This window comes from Hypanus sabinus, chromosome 13 (genome assembly GCF_030144855.1).
Source record: "Hypanus sabinus isolate sHypSab1 chromosome 13, sHypSab1.hap1, whole genome shotgun sequence".
NCBI lineage: Eukaryota > Metazoa > Chordata > Chondrichthyes > Myliobatiformes > Dasyatidae > Hypanus > Hypanus sabinus.
This window is the reverse complement of record NC_082718.1, coordinates 41087177-41111032: the sequence shown is the minus strand read 5'-3', so window position 1 is coordinate 41111032 and position 23856 is coordinate 41087177. Positions and strand designations below refer to the sequence as shown.

The window sequence follows — 23856 nt, the reverse complement described above, 5'->3', positions numbered from 1 at the left end:
AGGGAAATGCAAAATGATAGGAGAAGATGGGATGAAGCTAAGAGCTGGAATGGTGATTGGTGAAAGTGATACAGAGCTGGAGAAGGGAAAGGATCATGGGACGGGAGGCCTCGGGAGAAAGAAAGGGGGAGGGGAGCACCAGAGGGAGATGGAGAACAGGCGGGGTGATGGGCAGAGAGAGAGAGAAAAAAAACAAACAACTAAATATGTCAGGGATGGGGTAAGAAGGGGAGGAGGGGTATTAATGGAAGTTAGAGAAGTCAATGTTCATGCCATCAGGTTGGAGGCTACCCAGCCGGTATATAACCTGAGTGTGGCTTCATCTTGACAGTAGAGGAGGCCATGGATAGACATACCAGAATGGGAATGGGACGTGGAATTAAAATGTGTGGCCACTGGGAGATCCTGCTTTCTCTGGTGGACCGAGCGTAGGTGTTCAGCGAAACGGTCTCCTAGTCTGCATCGGGTCTCACCAATATATAAAAGGCCGCACCGGGCGCAGTATACCACACCAGCTGACTCACATGTGTTTCTGCAGATACTGGAAATCTGGAGCAACACACACAAAATGCAGGAGGATGTTGGGACCATGTTATATCCTCAGAGATCTTGACACCCAGAAACTTGAAGCTGCTCACTCTCTCCACTTCTGATCGCTCAATAAGGATTGGTATGTGTTCTTTTGTCTTATCCTTCCTGAAGTCCACAATCAGCTCTTTTGTCTTACTGACATTGAGTGCCGGGTTGTTGCTGTGGCACCATTCCACTAGTTGGCATATCTCACTCCTGTACGCCCTCTCGTCACCACCTGAGATTCTACCAACAATGGTTGTATCATCAGCATATTTACAGATGGTACTTGAGCTATGCCTAGCCACACAGTCATGTGTATATAGAGAGTAGAGCAGTGGGCTAAGCACACACACCTGAGGTGCGCCAGTATTGATTGTACAACTAGAACTGTAGGAAGTGATCGAAGTGTTCATCGTGTGCTGTAGTGATTAGGATGATGATCCATTTGGTTCAAGGCCCTGGTGTGGGTACTACATAGCCTCCTCCCTGATGGGATTGGGCCAAACTGTTCATGAGCAGGGTGGCCGAGATCCTTCACGATGTTACTAGCCTTTTTCCAGCCCCTTCCTGTAGAGACGGTATGTCCTTGATGACAGGTAGGCTGGTATTAGTGACGTGTCGGGCCGTTTTATCTGCCAGTTGTAGAGTGTTTGTGTCCACTGCAGTGCAGTTCCTGTACCAAACAGAGTGTTAGGATACACGAGTGAATCTGCAGATGCTGGAAATAAATTAAAAAACACAAAATGCTGGCAGAACTCAGCAGGCCAGACAGCATCTATGGGAGGAGGTAATAACAACATTTCAGGCCGAAACCCTCCATCAGGAGTGAAGTAACATGGGATGGTCGGGGGGTGGGGGGGAAGAAGTGGGGGGAGGGATAAAGCAGAGAGCTGGGACGTGAAAGGCTGGAGGGAAATGGGCTGGGGGAAGGAGGAGAATTATGGGAAATAAAAGAGAAAGAAAGGTAGGGCTGGGGGGAGAGATTATAGTGAGGGGGGAAAAGAGAAAGTGAACCAGACTAAAATAATAGATAGGGATGGGGGTAAGGGTGGGGGGGCAGGGGTATCAACGGAGGTCAGTGAGTTGGATGTTCATGCCGGCAGGTAGGAGGCTACCTAGACGGGAGATAAGGTATTGCTCCATCGACCTGCGTGTGGCCTCATCTTGACGGTAGAGGAGGCCATGGACAGACATGTCGGAGTGGGAGTGGTCTGTGGAATTGAAGGGTGTGGCCACAGGGAGATCCCACCACTGCTGGACCGAGTGCTGGTGTTCGGCGAAACGGTCTCCCAGTCAAATCTCCCAGTCCCATTTCCCTCCAGCCTATCACTTCCCAGCTCTCTACTTTATCCCTCCCCCCACTTCTTATCCCCCCTTCAACCATCCCATGTTACCACTCCTGATGAAGGGTTTTGGCCCGAGACGTCATCACTACCTCCTCTCATAGATGCTGTCTGGCCTGCTGAGTTCTGCCAGCATTTCGTGTTTTTTTAGAGTGTTAGGATGCTCTCTACCACACGTCTGTGGAATGCTGTAAGTATGGATGTGTGAAGTCCAGCTCTTTTTAGCTTGCTCAGATAGTAGAGACATCAATGAGCTTATCTGACTGTGTGGGACATGTTCTGCGACCATGAGAGGTTGTGTGTGATGGCACTCCCAGGAGTTTGAATCAGTTTACTGTTTCCACTGCAGTTCTGCCGATGTAAAGGGGCTCACTGCATAAGGATAAATTATAGCAGAAATACAGTACTGTTCAAAAGTCTCAGGCACATGTATATCGCTAGTGTGCCCTAGGCTATTGCACAGTACCATATTTGTCAGCATGGAGTGGAGAGTGAGTTTGTAAATCAGGAGAATGTAGGTAATGGTGAGGGTGGAGCCCACTTGTGGGGTGTGGACCAGGTGGCAGAGAAGGAGTGCCAGGGGCTGGGAGTGGTGTGGGTACAGACACAACCAGCCCTGAGACACCAGGCAAAGTAATTTGATTCCAAACAATTGGTTTATTGATTATTACAGAATGTCTTTCCAGTGTTTCCCGCTCCCTCACCTTTTCCCAACCATGATTCCCCTCTCCCTGTCCCCTTCCAACCTTCAGACCATAATGGGGACCCATATCAGAATCAGGTTTATCACCATTCACATAAGTCATGATTTTTTTTGGCAGCTGTACAGTGCAATTCTTAAAATTGCTACAGTACTGTGCAAATGTATTAGGTAGGTAGGTGTATGTATGTGTGTGTGTGTGTGTGTGTGTGTGTGTGTGTGTGTGTACATACAGTACTATACGCCTTCTTTTCCAGTCCTAAAGAAGGGTCTCGGCCTAAAACGTAGGCTGTTTGTTCATTTCCATGGATGCTGCCTGATCTGTTGAGTTCCTCCAGCGTTTTGTGTATACGACTTCTCTTTTTTTGTGTTTGTACAATCTCCCTGTAAAGTTGTTATGGAACATCTCTCCAGTGAGGTTTCAGGCAGTGAAATCGCTGTACATCGTAACAGCTTGTTCCCTAAAATCTTCCCCCAGCTGCCTCTAGTTGTTTTCCCAATTAATTTTAAGTCTGTGTTGCTTAGCAAACTACCCTTCTACTACCAGAAATAGTTTTTTTTTCTTATTTACCCCATCAAAACCATATTAGGCACTATTAATTATCACATTTTCCCTGAACCTTTTTACCCTAGTTTCTCTATTCTCTCCCCACAGAGTTGAAGTTTTAGTCGATCTCTTTCCTAGCCTGTCAAAGATCTTAACATACTTTCTAAAATATAGTACCCTGAATTGATTATATTACTGTAGTTAGTATTTCATCAATTTTTAAAAATTATTCTGTGCATTTAAAATTCAACGTTAGTCACCAGTGTCAAACACACTGGTAATGTCGGCTACTGGTGGAATCAGTTTTTCCCATTCAACTCCATTGCCTTCAGAGGAACCAAACATGTGAAGTACAAGCCATAACTGGTTCTCAGACATTCATTTAGCATTGCTAATGACACACCTCGCTTTAAAAAACCATAGACCCAGCTTTAGTATCTTCCCAATTTACTGTCCTCTTCAGGGAAGTGAGTACATAAACCCCAGGTCTCCTTTAAAATTGTACCACTTGGTTTATATTGCTTATCTCCTCTTTTCCTAATAAAATGACATCTGTCTCTCTACTACATTCATCAGTGTATCAAAGCCTCCAGAAATCTGTACTAACTCCCTCAATGGATTCTGCATTTCTGAGTTTGATTTCATATGCGCACTTAGAAATTATCTTCTATTTACTAATTCTAAATAATTAATATGTCTAACTGTGGGAAGGAAAAAAAATTGCCTAGTTCACTCCAATCTGAGAAGTCCTCCTGCTTTTAGAGGATCTCCTTTATCTACGGGCCTACTCCTTTTACCAGTTTATTACCAAAGACTTTGGGTTGCCTTTTGAATCTGCTAATCTATCTTCATAACTGTTCTTACTCCTTTCTGTTTCTCACGCTTTTGATATTCAGCTTGGTTGCCTGTCACTGTTGCCTCTAAGTTGTGAGGGTGTGTGACCGCACAGTAACGGAAATGCTCCCGTGCCTGTAACCTTTGTTGCCACACTGCTGGAATTTTCTTTTATATGATTTAAACTCTGGTTTCTTTGGGCTGCGTACGCGTACACACTCTGGTCTCACCAAATCCGTGAGATTGAGAGGGCTCTTCCAACCCAAACCCCGGTTTGTGTGGATACTGTGTCATTTGCTACCCTGTTACAACGCAGTGCCAAGAAGTAACAGGCAGCACACTGCATACAATTAAAGGAATTATATTTACGAATGTTAGCTAAACGGTTATTAAAGCAAAGAAAGAAAATAAACAAATAGGGCCCATTATAATTAAACAGTTAAATGTACACAAATTAGAGCTGAACTCTTCCAAAAGTCAATTTCACCAATCTTCAGTAGATTTCCACACTTGGCTCCATTGAACCACGGTCTCGCACCGGGTCGAGTCCTACAACCGGTTCTCTCCAGCATCTTCTCTCTTCATCTTCCACCAAACAAAGATGTCAGCTCACAGCAGTATCAGGCACACACAAAAAATACACTCCCCTGATTGTATCACTCACATTCCCGTTATCTCTAACCATAACCCAAACACTGCTTCTACAGAAGGACCATTATGTTAGCAGTGAAACATTTTCCAGTATGTTGCATAATGTTAATGTAATTTTGAAATTTTATTAATATATTTTTGAAATCTATATTAATATAATTGTGAAATACCCTGTAATTAATTAAAGAATATATGCCATAAATTTTCTAAATAATAACAACTTTTTCTTTGAAACATTTTAGAGATTTCAAGTTACAATACTGTTACAAATTGTAACAATAAATGCAGAATGGAAGTCAGTAGCTTATCGTTAATAAACGCCCAGCTCACTGAATGCCAATGCCACCCAGTCAAAACATTTTACTTTTGTCATTGTGCCTGTCAGTTGATTTGATTTCCTGACCTTGTCTGTTTGTGTTGTGAGTTGTGGTTTGCATTTGTTTGATGTGCATATTACCAAAAAAAACATTTAAAGTGCCACTCAGTTTTCGGCAGCGGTAATTCCTGGTCAGGGCAATTTAAGGTCCAAGCAGCTGTAAAAAAAAAATTAGAGGGAAAGTTATTCTTTGCCCAGTTCTGAAATTGTTTTTATCATCATCCAACTCCCACTCTTTTGTTTTATTGTCTAAATCTTTTGTCACTTAGGTGTTCTAGCAATGAATGCATTGCTTTTCCACAATCTAGAATAGGTTTGGTTAATTCCCATTTATCACTTCTTCCCATCACTTGGAAGAAACAGTAAAAAAAAATCATCTCAGTTTTATCATTCTTATATTTTATATTGGTCCAATAATTTTGTTCTGTTATATTATCTATTTGAGGCTGAGTTTCCTACATTGATCTCACAATATGACTTGTAGATATGATGCTGTTTTCGATTTAATTGAAAGACCCATACACTTGGATTAGGATTGCCAACTATTTATGGTCAATGCCAAGTGATGAGGGATATTTTGTCACCATCATTAAGAACACGCTCTCGTATTGGGCATGAGCTGTTCTTACCTTCCCATATTTGGTTCTCTGAAGTTTATCACCATCATTATCATTTTGATTATGTGCCATATCATTCCTCTGGCATTCTGCATGTGTTACTCAGCAAACAAACAGAACATGATTATGAGCAGTTTAATGGAACTCATTCATTTGTTCATTCACTACGTGCCGTGTCATTTGACGTGGGCAATCACAGTCTCATGACCAGGATTGTTCCTGGCAATTTTTTTCTACGGAAGTGGTTTGCCTTTGCCTTTTTCTGGGCAGTCTCTTTACAAGACAGGTGACCCCAGCCATTATCAATACTCTTCAGAGATTGTCTACCTGGTGTCAGTGGTTGCATAACCAGGACTTGTGATCTGCACCGGCTGCTCATACGACCATCCACCGCCTGCTCCCATGGTTTCACATGACCCTGATTGGTGGGGGGGGGGGGGTGCTAAGCAGGAGCTGCACCTTGCCCAAGGGCGACCTGCAGGCTCGCAAAGGGAAGGAGACCTCACACCTCCTTGGTAGAGGTGCAGCTCCACTCCACCACCCATTCAATTTTATGGATCTGAATATTTGTAGCTGAGTACAGTCAAGGTTCTGATAACCTCATGTGGGCTTACTGCTAGTAACTAAAGATGAAACTCTGACTTACTTACTGCCTGTTATGCTGCTGCCATTTTGGGGCAGCAATGAAGGTCCTTCATCTCCATAGTGTTCTGAGCTTACTTCATCATGTCAGTATCTTCCTCTCGGTTTTCACTACTGTCAGCCATGGTGGAGACTCGAGAATACCGTTGCCTTCAACTGTAGAAAAAAATCTTCACTGCTGTTTCCATAACAATTTTGTTTTACCAGTCAGGATTGTTTGCCCTGAGCCGAACCCCCGCACCTGGAGGAATGGTGGACTGCTCTTAGTCTGGCATCAACCCTTTGACCTGTTTGGCATGGGTGACCCTCCCAAGAGCTAAAGCACAAAGCCCTGACTCCAGCCGATTTGGCTCACTGGGCCATTGAGGCACACAAGCCTCCAAACCACAACCAGGCAGGTGTATGGGGTTGAGTAGGATCTGGGATCTGCCATGATGGAATGGTGGAGCAGACTCGATGAGCTGAGAGGCCTAATTCTGCTCGTATGTCTTATAGTCGTGGTCTTATGGTAAGGTTGTGGTCCACTTGGAGGAAAATTGAAACTCACCATCAGGTATTTGGAGGTATTTCATTTGACACCACTGTGAAATGCTGGACAATTAATTTATTCAGCTTCCAGCTTCATTTTCTTGAGTTTTGCATTTACAACATGGGTACGTGGCTGTTGGTCCAGAGTTTTATCCCAGCTTTATCCTAAACTTTGTCGTTCTCTGCATTCACTCACCCAACATCCCCTGAATGTTATCTGAGCTATTTGCTCGTGCTGCAATATTCTGTCACTTTTGGCTCACTTTATATCATTTCCCTTTTGTTCATCTCTGTATTTTTTTCAAGGCTATGACTTTCAGATCTTCCTGATTATTGGAATTTACACAACCACAATCAGCATATTCTCATTTGAAACATATACCTAGCATCTTCCTGTTGATTTATTTTCTCCAATATTTTACTTTTTCATTGTGTTCTAACTGTTACTAACTCTTGTAGTCCTGACTTTAAAATTCTTGATTCTATGGGAAGCTTATCGATGACTCACAGTTTGAGTAAATAATCTGTTTGGTCATTTACCGATTGGAACTGGGTAAGCAAATCTGCTGGCTACATGTACTGTGGTCAAATCAACATGTACAAACAAGCAGGATGAACTCAGCAGGTTGGGCAGCATCTGTTGACTGCTCCTTTCAATGAATTCTACTGTTCTCTTTGTACCAATGCAAGGTCAGTCCAACTTCTCCAATTTATAACTTTGAAACAGAGATCTCCCATTGGCCAAATGATTGATTCTTCTTCTCCCAGGCTCTGGCAATGGTGTGGGCTCTTCCTTGCAATAATTTGTCTCCAAAGTTCTCAATTGCTTGCGTTTGAAGCCCCTCATTTTATATCCTCCTTATCAGTTCAAATGTGTTTCAATCTCATTGGCTCTGACATAATTGGCTAACATGTCCGCCAGTATCATTTATTGCTCTTCTTGCAAGTGACAACTTGTGAATAATGTCTCTTGCTTCTGAATCAGAGTAGACCAGTCAGTTATTAGGCTCAGGTTAATCAGATCAGAGATGACTCCGCCATTTATAAACCCGCTTGTTCGGTCTTATTTGGAAATTACCTCTGCTTTAGCAGATTATCAGGAGCAGCACTGAGTCCCTTTTAAAGCACTTTGATACAGCTATTTATAGCAAAACCAGTTCACAAGACAGTTCACAAAATGGAGGCTACAAAGCAGTTGACAAATGGCAGCCTCCATTCCTTCAACCACATGGCAGGAACAAAAACAATTGGCTTCTCTACTTCCACTGGCTTTGAGTTCAATGTTTTCTTCCACACTTCCATTCCTTCATAGCCAACAGACCTTGATATAGTTTGTCATTTTCGACTGGGAGGAGGAGAGTGGAAGGCTAAAATGTGAATCAAAGTTAAGTTTCCAAAAGGCTCGTCAAGACTTGCCAGCAAGTGACTCAGCTGATATCTATTCCTTTCCATAGATTATATCTGACCTGCTGAGTTCCTCCAGCAGTTTGTACATGTTACACAGCAAACAAGCATGGTTATGAGGAGCATAATGGAACTCATTCATTATGTGCTGTGTCATATGACATGGATGATCATAATCGTTCCATGACCATGATTGTTCTGGGCAAATCTTTCTATAGAAGTGGTTTGCCATTGCCTCCTTCTGGGCAGTGTCCTTACAAGACGGGTGACCCCAGTCAATACTCTTCAGAGATTGTCTGCCTGGCATCACTGGTAGCATAACCAGGATTTGTGATAGGCACCAGCTGCTCATACGACCATCCACTACCTGCTCCCATGGCTTCATGTGACCCTGACTGAGGGGGGGAGTGGGGAGACTAAACAGGTGCTACACCCTGCTTAAGGGTGACCAGCAGGCTAGCGGAGAAGAAGCATGCCTTACACTCCTTCGGTAGAGGCATATCGCCACCCCGCCACTCATTAACAGAATTGAGGGTTCCAAAATTATTTGGACAGAACATTACAATACTGAAACTCAGATTTCTAGAAACAAACAACACGTGCCATAAAACGCTAGGAGAAAAAGAAGTGAAACAAAAGCATAAAAGGAACATGGCAAGAATAGATGAAGTGCTGTTGAGATAATATTCCAAGTCATCATAACAGACTCTTTTGGTTAAGGTTCAAGATTCGAGATCATTTAATGTCATGTACAAAACAATAAGAGTTGAAGTCTCCATAAGACCATAAGATATAGGAGCAGAAGTGGGCCATTCGTCCCATCATCTGCTCTACCATTCAATCACGGGCTGATCCAATTATTCCGGTCATCCCCACTCCCCTGCCTTCTCCCAATACCCTTTGATGCCCTGGTTAATCAAGAACCTGTCTATCTCGGCCTTAAAATCACCCAGTGACTTGGTCTCCAAGGGGATATTGAATCTATGGACACAAAGATGGTGAATGAGGCCAATCCCAGACTTAGACTCTCACAGTTCTGATTGGGAGTTAACATGCTCAGTGCAGACGTTTTCTCTTCGATTCACTTTCCATTTCTAGTAACTCACTTCTGGTTTCATTTCAGCTGGCTCTCAGTTCATCTGGGAGTTCATCAAGCAATGTTAAAACTCAGGAAGGATATTATTTTCGGAATACATAATTAACGTGATGATTGTTACATTTTCTGTCCTGTTGAGAGAGGAAGATTTGCATTTAAGTTATGTTTTTCACTCCCTCAAAACCTCCCACCTGGAAAGGTGGGATAATTTTACTCATCTGCACAGTATCAATTTAACTCAATAAAAATCATTTTATTAGTATAGTGCAAAGGATAAATATGTCATTACTACTTACAACCTTGAAAGTTTTTATGCCTAAAATGCAAAGGGCACTAGCATCACAAATCACCACAAACCTTATCACTATGGGGCTGTGACATTCATTATATTGAACAATTTCCATTACTCTGACCTCACTTCCTCCATTCACTGCAGTTCTTTTCACTCGAAAGATACTTATCTAGTTTGGAATACCTGCTGTGGTCTGAGGATCTCACTCTTTGGGCTGTGAATCTTCACATGACATGGACTAATTGTTCTAAAATGCAGCACGTAACCTCATTGACTCTAAGAGTTCTATTAAGAATGGAGAAAAAAGTATTTAATATAAATAACAATGAAAATGACTATTTATTTAGTCCCATCTGGTGTGCTTCTGCTATCAAAACCAGATCTGATTACTGTTTGCATTAACTTTATCTACAAGGCTTCAGGTCACTACTGTAGGAAAGTGCATTCTGTAATTGAGTGATATGATTTTCTCTGTGCATTTTAATATATCTCCAATTTATTTTTTCTTTACAAAGAAAGCTCTTTACAAAGAGCTCTACACACTCAGAATCCAAAGTATCAAATCATTTATTGTCATTTAACATGTATATCACCAAATGAGACAATGTTTCTCCAAACCAGGGTGTAAAGCACTGTAGTACACACAACACGCAATAACTAAGGAAAGTACGAATTAAATCTACAAATGAATTATGCATAAATCAACAAAGTAAAGTGCATAAATTTAATATTGTAGGGTACAGTACAAATTATCCAGTGACACCTCAAATGCGATGCAGCAGGGAGTTCAGAAGCCTAATGGCCTGAGGTAAGAAACCGTTTCCCATCCTGACCGTTCTTGTCTTTATGCATCGGAGTCTCCTGCCTGATGAGAGAAAGTCAGAGAAGGTGCTGGATGAAGGTGGAATCCTTAATAATACCAAGAACCCTGTGTACACAGTGCTCCTGATAAATGTCCCCGGTGGATGGTAGGGAGACCTCTATGATCTTTTCATCATTCTCACAGTCCTTTGTAGGGACTTTCCGTCCGGTGTCCAGCTGCTGCATTCCAGATGGACGTCAGCTGGGGGTGTAGGGGCCTCGCTTGCCTCAGTCTCAGGAAGTGGACGCCCTGCTGTGCCTTCTTGTTCAGGGAGGTCATATTGAAGGACCAGGAAGGGTCAGCCATGACATGTTCTCCCAGGAACTTAGTGCATTTAACTCTCTCTACGTAGGAGCCAAGTATGTGCAGAGGAGAACTTTTCATCTGCAGCTTCCTAAAGTCCACAATCACGTCCTTGGTCTTCTCCGTGTTCAGACTCAGGTTGTTGTTCTCACACCGGTCCACCATCCAGTACCTCACTGTACTCCAGTTCAACATCGATTATGCCAACCACCATTGTGTCGTCCTCAAATCTGATGATATGGCTTGAGCTGAATCCTGTGACACAGTCAAGCAGGAGTTTTGTCCACCATTCTCGCAGACAGCAGTATGGTTTCTGAGCAATAGCAAGGAAACCGAGGTTAGTACTGTGTTCAGGGCTTGCTGTAATGAAAGAATTATTTATTTTGTTCAAAGCTAGAAAAACTACAGGTGACATTTTACATTGTAAATATGATGTTTATTTTTGGGAATGATATGTATTCAAGATAAAATGAAATTGGGCTTGAGGTTGTTGGAAAATAAAGATGAAGATAAGTTTTACTTTTCACATGTGCATTGAAACAACGACACATAAAGTGAAAATGCATCATTTTGCATCAGTGACCAACACCGTTTGAGGATTCCGCTGAGGGCATCCCACAAATGTTACCACACTTCCAGCTCCAACATAACTCACTAACTCCAGCTGTTCTTCTGTGACTGTGGGAGGAAACTGGAGCACCCGGAGGAAACCCACGAGGTCACGGTGAGAATGTACAAACTCCTTACTGACTGCAATGGTAATTGAACCCCGATCACTGACTACTGGCACTACAAGACAATTGCACTACTGTTATGCTACTGTAACTTTGATCCTATGTTCAACTCTCTGCCCTCTTAGTACAACTTGTTTATGTTTGTGTTGCTGTTGTTTGCAGATGCTGGCAATCCAAGCAATACGTGTGAAACACTGGAGGAACTCAGCAGGTCAAGCAGCATCTGTAGAGAAGAGTAAGCAGTTGACATGTCTGATCAAGGCCCTTCTTCAGGACTGAGAAGGAAGGGAGAAGATGCCAGAATGAAAGAGGTGGTGGGAGGGGAAGGAGGACAAGCTGGAAGGTGAAATGTGAAGCCAGGTGGGTGGGAGAGGTCAGGGCTGGAGAAGAAGGAATCTGATAGGAGAGGAGAGTAGACCATAGGAGAAAGGGAAGGAAGCAGACACCCAGGGGGAAGTGGTAAGCAGGTTAAGAAGAGTAAGGAATAGAGGAAGGGAATGGGAGGGGGAGTTTGTTCACCAGAAGGAGAAATCATTATTCATGCCATCAGGTTGGAGGGTATCCAGACAAAATGTAAGGTGTTGCTCCTCCACCCTGATGGCAGCCTCATCCTGGCACAAGAGGAGCCCATGGATCGACATGTCAGAATGGGAATGAATATGTTTGGCCACTGGGAAGTCCCACTTGTCCCAGAGTTGTCAAGAGATAAAGTAATGCCAGAATCACTGAGGAGAGAAAAGTTGATCCCTTTGTGTTTTAGGCATTGAAAAGTGCTTAAGCTTTTAATAACTAATCAGTAGGTTATTTAAGGTTTTAATATCTAAATTATGATTTAGTGCAGTGATGCACACCTTTGTTTTGTGGAGAGGTATAATTGACAATCCAAACCACTTGCAAGGGTTGCTCTCTCTCTCTCTCTCTCACACACACACACACACACACACACACACACACACACACACACACACACACACACACACACACACACACACACACACACACACACACACACACAAACACACACACACACTTTATTTTGTCCAAGCTATTCAGAAAAGTAAATAAACTTGAATTTATTTTTAAGTTTGCTATTCATCTATTCATCCCCTCCAAGGGCAAATGTTTCCTAGTCAACTTCTCTATTTACCCTTGGTAGCCATGTACACTTGCTGAAAACCTGGTAAGGAAGCCATGCTGGGTTGTATCTTGTCACCCAAAATGCCTGTACTATCTCTTTAAAACAGCTCATAGAAATTACAGTGAGTGCCAGGTAGATGCCTGTGCTCATCAGTACAGATCTTTGATTTGCATGAAGTATAGTGGTTATTGTAGCATTGTCACAGCGCCAGTGACCCACAAGGAGTTTGCGCATTCTCCTGCGACTGCGTGGGTTTCTTCCAGGTGGTCCCATTTCCTCCCACATTCAGAATCAAAACCAGGTTTATTATCACCGGCATGTGAAGTGAAATTTGTTAACTTAGCAGCAGCAGTTCAATGCAATACATTATATAGAAGAGGAAAATAATAATAATAAATAAGTAAATCAATTACATTATATGTATATTGAATAGATTAAAAATCATGCAAAAAGCAGAAATAATATATATTTAAAAAGTGAGGTAGTGTTCACAGGTTCAATATCCAGTTAGGAATTGGATGGCAGAGGGGAAGAAGCTGTTCCCGAATCGCTGAGTGTGTGCCTTCAGGCTTCTGTACCTCCTACCTGATGGTAACAGTGAGAAAAGGGCATGCCCTGGGTGCTTGAGGTCCTTAATAATGGACACCGCCTTTCTGAGACGCCGCTTCCTAAAGATGTCCTTGGTACCTTGTAAGCTAGTACCCAAGATGGAGCCAACTAAATTTACAACCCTCTGCAGCTTCTTTCAGTCCTGTGCAGTAGCCCCCACCCCCACCCCACCCCCCTTACTAGACAGTGATGCAGCCTGTCAGAATGCTCTCCATGGTACATCTATAGAAGTTTTTGAGTGTATTTGTTGACATATCAAATCTCTAAAAAATCCTAATGAAGTATAGATGCTTTCTTGCTTTCTTTATAACTGCATCGATATGTTGGGACCAAGTTAGGTCTCAGAGATCTTGACACCCAGGAACCTGAAACTGCTCACTCTCTCCACTTCTGATCCCTCTATGAGGATTGGTATGCGTTCCTTCGCTTTACCCTACCTGAAGTCCACAATCAGCTTTTTTGTTTTACTGACATTGAGTGCCAGGTTGTTGCTGCGTCACCACTCCACTAATTGGCATATCTCGCTCCTGTACGCCTTCTCGTCTCCATCTGAGGTTGTATCATCAGCAAATTTATAGATGGTACTTGAGCCACACAGTCATGGGTATAGAGAGAGTAGAGCAGTGGACTAAGCACAGACCCCTGAGGTGTGCCAGTGTTGATTGTCAGTGAGGAGGAGATGTTATCACCAATCTGCACAGATTGTGGTCTTCCCGTAAGAAAGTCAAAGCTCCAATTGCAGAGGGAGGTACAGAGGCCCAGGTTCTGTAACTTCTCAATCAGGATTATGGGAATGATGGTGTTAAATGCTGAGCTATAGTCGATGAACAGCATCCTGATGTAGGTGCTTGTGTTGTCTAGGTTGTCTAAAGCAGTGTGAAGAGCCATTGAGATTGCATCTGCTGTGGCGATAGGCAAATTGCAATGGGTCCAGCTCCTTGCTCAGTCTCGTTATGACCATCCTCTCAAAGCATTTCATCATTGTAGATGTGAGTGCTACTGGTGATAGTCATTAAGGCAGCTCACAATATTCTTAGGCACTGGTACAATTGTTGCCTTTTTAAAGCAAGTGGGAACTTCTGCCCGTAGCAGTGAGAGGTTGAAAATGTCCTTGAATACTCCCACTAGTTGGTTGGCACAGATTTTCAGAGCCTTACCAGGTACTCCATCGGGACCTTCCACCTTGCCAGGGTTCACTCTCTTTAAAGACAACCTAGCATCAGCCTCTGAGACAGAGATCACAGGCTCATCAGGTGCAGCAGGGATCTTCACAGCTGTAGTTATAATCTCCCTTTATATTCTCCCTTAGGATGTATGAGTTAGTAGGTTGGGCCAGAAGTGCCTGTTACTGTGCTGTATCTCTACATTTCAAGCTCCTTATTTTAAATACTTATTAGTTCAGATGATGCACTTCATTCCTGTTGGCTTGAAGTCATATGACTGACCTGTAACAACTTCTCATTGGATGCAGTCAAAGAGCTACACAACTTCATATCTTAGGTGATTTCTTTTGTTTTCTTTTACTCTGGTTCGAAGCAGTCAAACCAGGACACCTAGACACTGGGTCAAGATAACAAGATTACTTTGAGAAACCTGCATTGTACACAATACATAGCTTATCTGAGAGTGAGCTCAGGTTTATCAGGTCAACAGCAGAAACTCTTTGGGTCCAGGTTTAATTGCTCTCATTAGGTTATCCCAGAGCAAGAATCAGTTCTCAAACAGTTCACAAGATGGAGGTTACAGAGCAGTTTCATAAAGTGGCAGCCTCCATTCCTTCAAGCACATGGCAAGAAGCAAGATAATTGGTTTGTGTACTTGCACTGTCCTTGATCCATTCGAGCTCGATATTTTCTTCCAAATTTTAATTCCTCCGCCAGCACTGGTGTTGCCGTTGCTTTGGTGAAGTTGCTCACGTTGCTTCAGTTTAAATACTTGATGTTTGTACACCTGCTGTGCTTTAGTACAGACATCTGCCAGCTATCTAAGCTTTGATATCTCTATTCACTTCAAACTGCCATCATTGGGAGCTTACTCAGCTTGTTCCTTCTAATATTGATACTTCCGCCAATCCAATCCCCCCACCACTCCCCAAATTTCTCAATCATATTGGATGCGTTATCTTTACTCTCTTGATCTAATTCCATTACAAAAGCATTGTTTAACTCAATTAACACATCCACTACCCTTAAGGTTTCAGATTTGAACCCACTCTGCACACAAGAAATTTCTCGACATTTCAGTACTTTCCTGTGTCTTTTGCCCTTCATTTTGAATCTGTGAATCCTGGCCGTGGAGCCATCCTGTAATTGGAATAGATTAGCTTTATTTACCCTGTATAAAACTTACCCTAATCATGTCCACTATTTTGCCATCTCCTCTCAACCACCTTAGCTCCAATGTGAACCACCCCAGCTTCTCCTGTAGAACCCTGAAGCTGAACTATCTCAACCCCAGAACCATTCTGACAAATCATTTCTTCACCCTCGCAAGGAGCTTGTGTCCTTGTTAGACCAATGCAAGGATCTTTGCCCTTACAAGGGAAAAATAAGCAGGAATGGCCTAATAGAAGTTTAGTATATCTCTCTGCTTTTTTTTCACTTGGTCTCTAGTTATTCAAGATATCATATACATAAGCAGACACTTGTCCAATATGTCCAGCTGCTTTCCAAGTTTCATTAGTTTTATAAATGCGATCTTTTATAATCAAATAAGCAAGTAGGTGCAACCCCATACCGCTTTCTGATTTGAAAGTTATAAGGTCCTGAACACATTGATGAAGGAAGAGCAGTAGATGTAGTGTATATGGATTTCAGCAAGGCACTTGATAAGGTACTCCATGCAAGGCTTATTGAGAAAGTAAGGAGGCATGGGATCCAAGGGGACGTTGCTTTGTGGATCCAGAACTGGCTTGCTCACAAAAGGCAAAGAATGGTTGTAGATGGCTCATATTCTGCATGGAGGTTGGTCACCATTGGATTGCCTTAAGGATCTGTTCTGGGATCCTTACTCTTCGTGATTTTTATAAATGACCAGGATGAGGAAGTGGAGGGATGGGTTAGTAAGTTTGCTGATGACACAAAGGTTGGAGGTATTGTGGATAGTGTGGAGGGCTGTCAGAGGTTACAGTGGGACATTGATAGGATGTAGAACTGGGTTGAGATGTGGCAGATGGAGTTCAACCCAGATAAGAGTGAGGTGGTTCATTTTGTTAGGTCAAATATGATGACAGAATATAGTATTAATGGTAAGACTCTTGGCAGTGTGGAAGATAAGAGGGATCTTGGGGTCTGAGTCCATAGGACGCTCAAAGCAGCTGCGCAGGTTGACGCTGTGGTTAAGAAGGCATATGTTGTATTGGCCTTCATTAATCATGAAATTGAATTTAGGAGCCAAGAGTTAATGTTGCAGCTATATAGTTGCAATTAGAATTGTTGAGGGGTGGGAACTGAACTGAAGAGACTGGGGAAGCTTAGCTCACAAATAGAGAAAGCTTGTAGACAGTGTGAGAGGGAGGACAGGCAGGTGATAGAGGGAAGCACTCAGATGGATGGTTTGAAATGTGTCTATTTTAACAAAAGGAGTGTTGTGAACAAAGTGGATGAGCTTAAAGCATGGATCAGTACTTGGAGATATGATGTGGTGGCCATTACAGAGACTTGGATGGCTCAGGGACAGGATTGGTTACTTCAAGTTCGGGTTTTAGATTTTTCAGAAAGGACAGGGAGGGAGGCAGAAGAGGTGGGGGCATGGCATTGTTGATCAGAAGTAGTGTCACAGCTGCAGAAAAGGTGGCTGCCATGGAGGGATTGTCTACAGAGTCTCTGTGGGTGGAGGTTAGGAACAGGAAGGGGTCAATAACTTTACTGGGTGTTTTTTATAGGCCACCTAATAGTAATAACAGGGATATCAAGGAGCAGATAGGGAATCAGATCCTGGAAAGGTGTAATAATAACAGAGTTGTCGTGATGGAAGATTTTAATTTCCCAAATATCGATTGGCATCTCCCTAGAGCAAGGGGTTCAGATGGGATGGAGTTTGTTCAGGAAGGTTTCTTAGCACAATATGAAGATAAGCCTACAAGAAGAGAGACTGTACTTGATTTGGTATTGGGAAATGAACCTGGTCAGGTGTCAGATCTCTCAGTGGGGGAGCATTTCGGAGATAGCGATCATAATTCTGTCTCCTTTACAATAGCATTAGAGAGAGATAGGAACAGGCAAGTTGGAAAAGTGTTTAATTGGAGTAAGGGGAATTATGAGGCTATCAGGCAGGAAATTGGAGGCTTAAATTGGAAACAGATGTTTTCAAGGAAAAGTACAGAAGAAATGTGGCAAATATTCAGGGGATATTTGTGTGGAGTTCAGTATAGGTACATTCCAATGAGACAGGGAAGTTGTGATAGGGTTCAGGAACTGTGGTGTACAAAGGCTGAAATAAATCTAGTCAAGAAGAAAAGAAAAGCTTACAAAAGCTTCAGAGAGCTAGGTGATGTTATGAGATCTAGAAGATTATAAGGCTAATAAGAAGGAGCTTAAGAAGGAAATTAGGAGAGCCAGAAGGGGTCATGAGAAGGCCTTGGCAGGCAGGATTAAGGAAAACACCAAGGCATTCTACAAGTATGTGAAGAGCAAGAGGATAAGATGTCAAAGAATAGGATCTATCAAGTGTGACAGTGGGAAAGTGTGTATGGAACCGGAGGAAATAGCAGAGGTACTTAATGAGTATTTTACTTCAGTATTCACTATGGAAAGGGATCTTGGTGATTGTAGGGATGACTTTCAGCAGACTGAAAAGCCTGAGTATGTAGATATTAAGAAAGAGGATGTGCTGGAGCTTTTGGAAAGCATCAAGTTGGATAAGTCGCCGGGACCGGATGAGATGTACCCCAGGCTACTGCAGGAGGCAAAGGAGGAGATTGCTGAGCCTCTGGCATTGATCTTTGCATCATCAATGGGGATGGGAGAGGTTCTGGAGTATTGGAGGGTTGCAAATTTTGTTCCTTTATTCAAGAAAGGGAGTAGAGGTAGCCCAGGAAATTATAGACCAATGAGTCTTACCTCAGTGGTCGGTAAGTTGATGAAGAAGATCCTGAGAGGCAGGATTTAGGAACATTTGGAGAGGTTTGATATGATTAGGAGTAGTCAGCATGGCTTTGTCAAGGGCAGGGTGTGCCTTACGAGCCTGATTGTATTTTTTGAGGATATGACTGAACACATTGATGAAGGGAGAGCAGTAGAAGTAGTGTATATGGATTTCAGCAAGGCATTGATAAGGTACTGTGGTAAACCATGTATATCTCTCTGGACGCGCCCCTCTGCTGACTGCTCCTGGGGCTCCTCCCACAGACCCCTAGGTAAAGGTGATTGTGTCACTGCTCCTCCCACAGTCCAGGGCAGTCATCCAGCATGGACGTGCTCCATTTTACTGCTAATAAAAGCTTTTTCAGTATTTACTCTATTTCCAGTCTTTTGAAGTTATTGATAGTGCATCAGGTACCCCTTGCAAGGCTTATTGAGAGAGTAAGAAGGCATGGGATCCAAGGGGGCGTTGCTTTGTGGATCCAGAATTGGCTTGCCCACAGAAGGGAAAGAGGGTCATGTTCTGCATGGAGGTGAGTCAGCAGTGGTGTGCCTCAGAGATCTGTTCTGGAACCCTTATTCTTCATGATTTTTATAAATGACCTGGATGAGGAAGTGGAGGGATGGGTTAGTAAGTTTGCTAATGATGCAAAGGTTGGAGGTGTTGTGAATAGTGTGGAGGGCTGTCAGAGTTTACAGCAGGACATTGATAGGATGCAAAACTGGGATGAGAAGTGGCAGATGGAGTTCAACCCAGAAAAGTGTGAAGTGGTTCATTTTGGTAGGTCAAATATGATGGCAGAATATAGTATTAATGGTAAGACTCTTGGCAGTGTGGAGGATCAGAGGGATCTTGGGGACCGAGTCCATAGGATGCTCAAAGCAGCTGCGCAGGTTGACTCTGTGGTTAAGAAGACGTATGGTGTATTGGCCTTCATCAATCATGGAATTGAACTTAGGAGCCAAGAGGTAATGTTGCAGCTATATAGGACCTTGGTCAGACCCCACTTGGAGGACTGTGCTCAGTTCTGGTTGCCTCACTGCAGGAAGGATGTGGAAACCATAGAAAGGGTGCAGAGGAGATTTACAAGGACGTTGCCTGGATTGGGGAGCATGCCTTATGAAAACAAGTTGAGTGAACTCGGCCTTTTTTCCTTGGAGCGAAGGAGGATGAGAGGTGACCTGATAGTTGATGAGAGGCATTGATCATGTGGATAGTCAGAGGCTTTTACCCAGTGCTGAAATGGTTGGCACAAGAGGACACAGGTTTAAGGTGCTGGGGACTAGGTACAGAGGAGATGTCAGGGTTAAGTTTTTTACTCAGAGAGTGGTGAGTGTGTGGAATGGGTGAAGGTGGATATGAAAAGGTCTTTTAAGAGACATTTGGATAGGTACATGGAGCTTAGAAAAATAGAGGGCTACGGGGAAGACTAGTAATTTCTAAGGTAGGGACACGCTCGGCACAACTTTGTTGTCCGAAGGGCCTGTACTGTGCTGTAGGTTTTCCATGTTTCTATGTCCAACAAAGCTGTTTGTCTCTGTACTCATTGGTAGTCATCACACCTCTACAATCCTACAGTCCTCAGAGAGGAATATGAAGTGGAAAGAGTGAGTAATTTCAAGTCCCTGGGTATCAATATCTCTGAGGATCTACCCTGGACTCAACATATCAATGCAGCTAAAAAGAAGGCACGATAGTGACTATGCTTAATTAGGAGTTTGAGGAGATTTGGTATGTCACCTGAAACACAGATGTACTGTGGAGAGCATTCTAACTGGCTGCATCACCATCTGGTGTGGGGTCCACTGCACAGGCTTGAAATAATCTGCAGAGAGTTGTAAACTTTGTCAACTCCATCATGGGCACAAACCTCTGTAGCATCCAGAACATCTTTAAGGAGCAATGCCTCAAAAAGGCAGCATCCATCATTAAGGACCCCCATCACCCAGGTCATACCTTACTCTCATTGCTACCATCAGGAAGTACAGAAGCCTGAAGGCTCACACTCAATGATTCAAGAACAGCTTCTTCCCCTCTGCCATCTGATTTATGAATGGACATTGAACCCATGAACACGACCTCACTACTTTTTATTTCTATTTTAGCACTACTTATTTAATTTAACAACTTAATATATATACTTACTGTGATTCATGATTTTCTTTCTCTATTATTATGTATTGCATTGTACTGCTGCCGTATAACAAATTTCACGACATATACTGGTGATTTTAAACCTGATTCTGATTCTAGCGCCTATCTCAGTAAGGCAACACTCTGACCACTTTGCACTACAATGGACCTTTTTTGTTCTGATTGTGTTCTTCTTTTGTAAAATGTTGTATACTTTATGTTGTGCTTCTTGTGAATGTTGTGCACCTGATGCTACGTGCCTGTGATGCTGCTGACAGTAATTTCATCATTGTATCTGCACACAGTTTCCAATTCATATGACAATCATTCAGCTTTGACCTTGACTTTGACAGGGTGGTTGAGAGTTTGGCTCACTCACTCAGCTTAATGATACTTTAGTGCTGACCTTTTGGAAGTGTTATTCATCCAAACCTTAAGCTGGCTGTTTTCTACCAGTTCAGATAGATATTAAAGATATCATTTGTCATTTAATCAACAGATTTTAAACAATGATTTGCTGCAATGAAACCCATTTATTTGCAGCTGCTGGGGAAGACTTTGCTGAAATGTGCTTAAGAGTAAGCAACCCCAATTACTTGTTGCCCCAATTACTTGCTTGTAGCCCAATTACTTGCTGCTGGCCACTGGTGTAGTGGCATCAGCATCCAACTTCAAGGCGAGAGATCGTGGGTTCGAATCCAGCTAGTGCTGGGTTGAGTGTTGAGCTAGCAACTCAGCTTTCTACGCTGAAGAAGCAGCCCAGTACCACAAGGCATGGAGAGGGATAACAACAGCCAGGGACTTGCTACTGTCGTGACTTTTGGCAATCCATGGTTTTAGTTGGGCAGATGTTAACGTTAAAGAATTTTCAAAATCACACAACATTACAAATTGCACAATTAAAATTTTTTTAAGCCTATACAGAATGAAAGAAATTTGATGACTGTTTGCACCCCCCCCCCCCAGGTTCACCCCTTTGTTAGTCAAATTCCTGATGATTTGCTACTTCTGCACCATTACCGATCGCTTAATACTCAGACGTCTCTCAATATCTGTTCTGAATGTCTGCACTCTGCTGCAGAAAATTTCTCTTCACTTGGTGTAAGTGGCATACAGCTTATTCTGATTCAATGAGCCGTGGTGCTAGCTTCCTCAATCAGAGCAAATGCCACCTCTGTTTCCAGGCTCAATGAGATTTCATCTCACTCCTTCAAATCCTAGACGGTTCAATCTCTCCTCACACAACAAACGCACGGTAGTGCAGTGGGGTGGCAGGGCAGAGTAGTAGTTAGCACAAGGCTTTGCAGTGCCTGCGACTGGGGTTCAGTTCCCTGCTGCTTTCTGTAGGGAGTTTGACTGTGACCACATGGGCTTGCTCCCACAGTCCAAAGACCTACCGTTTGGTAGGTTAATTGGTCATTGTAAATTGTCCCATGATTCAGCGGGTTAAATTGGTGAATTGCTGAGCAGTGTGGCTCAAAGGGTGCAAGGGCCTGTTCCGTGATGTAATCAGTAAATCAACCAACCGATCAATTACACCATTGCTGGAACGAGTTCAGTGAGTTTTCACAACACACTTTCTTTGGCAAGCATATCCTCTTTTTTCAGATAGATCTCTAAATAAAGAATGGAACAAAGCCATAAGATTGATGTATAAAGTTGAATATCATAAGATTGATCAAAAATAACATTTTAAAGAACTTCAAAATCTGTATATTTAACATAGTTATGCAGAGGGATTATGATGCACATACACAAGAGTTCTCCCTTGTGCCGGGCAGTTAAAAATAGTAATTATGGCTTGCCATATTAATAACTCACCCACCATTTAAAATTTTGACAATAGGATTTGTTTGTGCATAGCCTAAATCTCCTTCATTTCAAGTAAATGTGCCTTGGTTGAGTTGAAGGAGGCCACAGGTAAAGCACCATGTGGAAGAGCACTGTCTTACCAACACCATTTTCAGAACTACTGTTTTGAAATGCAGATGCATCATTTCTTAGGTATGAATGACAGAATAATGTTATTCCTGAATTTTGCTGTTACACAAGGATCTGGGTCATTAATTATTTACATAGTTATTGAAGGCAGAGTCTAAATTTTCCATTCTGGTTCCTTTTTAGGGATTTCAAACTGTCAAAGGTCAGTCATGTCTCCGCTTGACTGTTTGGAAAATTAACATACTATTGATTTCCATACAATTGCTAGCGATGAACCTGCCATTCCGGGTGGACTTTGATCATGTTCAATGGAGAAATTGTGAAAGGATCCTACAGGACAGCTGAGTTATCAACTGATCCATCAACCGCCTCCAGGGCTGCTGCTTGAATCTCTGAGTTTCCAGCATTCTTTGTTTTAATTGGCCGGCTGGTGGCATAGCAGCATCAGTGCCAGACTTTGGAGAGAAGGTTCCTGAGTTTGAATCCAGCCAGCTCCCCTGCACGCTTTCCATCCGTGTGGGGTTGAGTGTCAAGCTAGCAACTCGGCCTCATATAAACAAGATGCCTGCTAAAAAAAAACGCCGTTACGACAGCGTCCTGATAACTCCACTTGGAGTTAAGGGCTTTCTTCTTCTTCTTCTTCATTTTAATTTCAGTCCATTGAATATTACTTCACAGGAAGATTAACAGGCAGACCTTCTCACTTACTGATTCTACGAAACACAACGATCACACAGCAGTCATGGTTATCCTGAACCTTTTAGATAAAGCATCTGACTTTGGTCCCACTGAACAAATCATGCAAGGTTATCACACCAGACCTCACTCAGCCTAATGAGAACAGAAAGATCTGGACCTATTCAAGAATCAATACCTGTTTAATGATTATCCTTCATGACCCTGTCAACAGCCTCCAATTCCTCTATACACCCAGATATCCAATCGCAAACAAGAGAAAATCTGCAGATGCTGGACATCCGAGCAACACGCACAAAATGTTGGAAGAACTCAGCAGGTCAGGCAGCACCTATGAAAAGCATTCAGTCGATGTTTCTGGCCAAGACCCTTTGGCAGGACTGGAGAAAAAAAACTGAGGAGTAAAAGGTGTGGGGAGGGGAGAGAGAAACACAAGGTGATAGGTGAAACCTGAAAGGGAAAGGATGAAGTGAAGAGCTGGGAAGTTGATTGGTGAAAGAGATACAGGGCTGAAGAAGACCTTCTGTCCTATTCTATCAGACTCCCCCTACTCTTTCTTCCCCTGTATCTCTTTATTTCATCCCTCCTCCTTCAGGTTTCACCTCTCACCTTGTGTTTCTCACTCCCCTTTTAAACCTATTCCTCAGCTTTTTGTCTCCAGTCCTGCCGAGGGGCCTTAGCCCGAAACGTCGACTGTACTGTTTTCCGTAGATGCTGCCTGACCTGCTGAGTTCCTCCAGCATTTTGTGTGTGTT

General features: G+C 42.9%; 1 long non-coding RNA gene across 1 annotated transcript; it reads left to right on the top strand.

Moving 5' to 3' along the window:
- Positions 1–252: 252 nt before the first annotated feature.
- Positions 253–23386, top strand: LOC132403480 (uncharacterized). Its single transcript, XR_009515269.1, has 3 exons — positions 253–670; positions 11665–11737; positions 22589–23386. It is a non-coding gene; the product is annotated as an uncharacterized LOC132403480 (long non-coding RNA).
- The last annotated feature ends 470 nt before the right edge of the window (positions 23387–23856 follow it).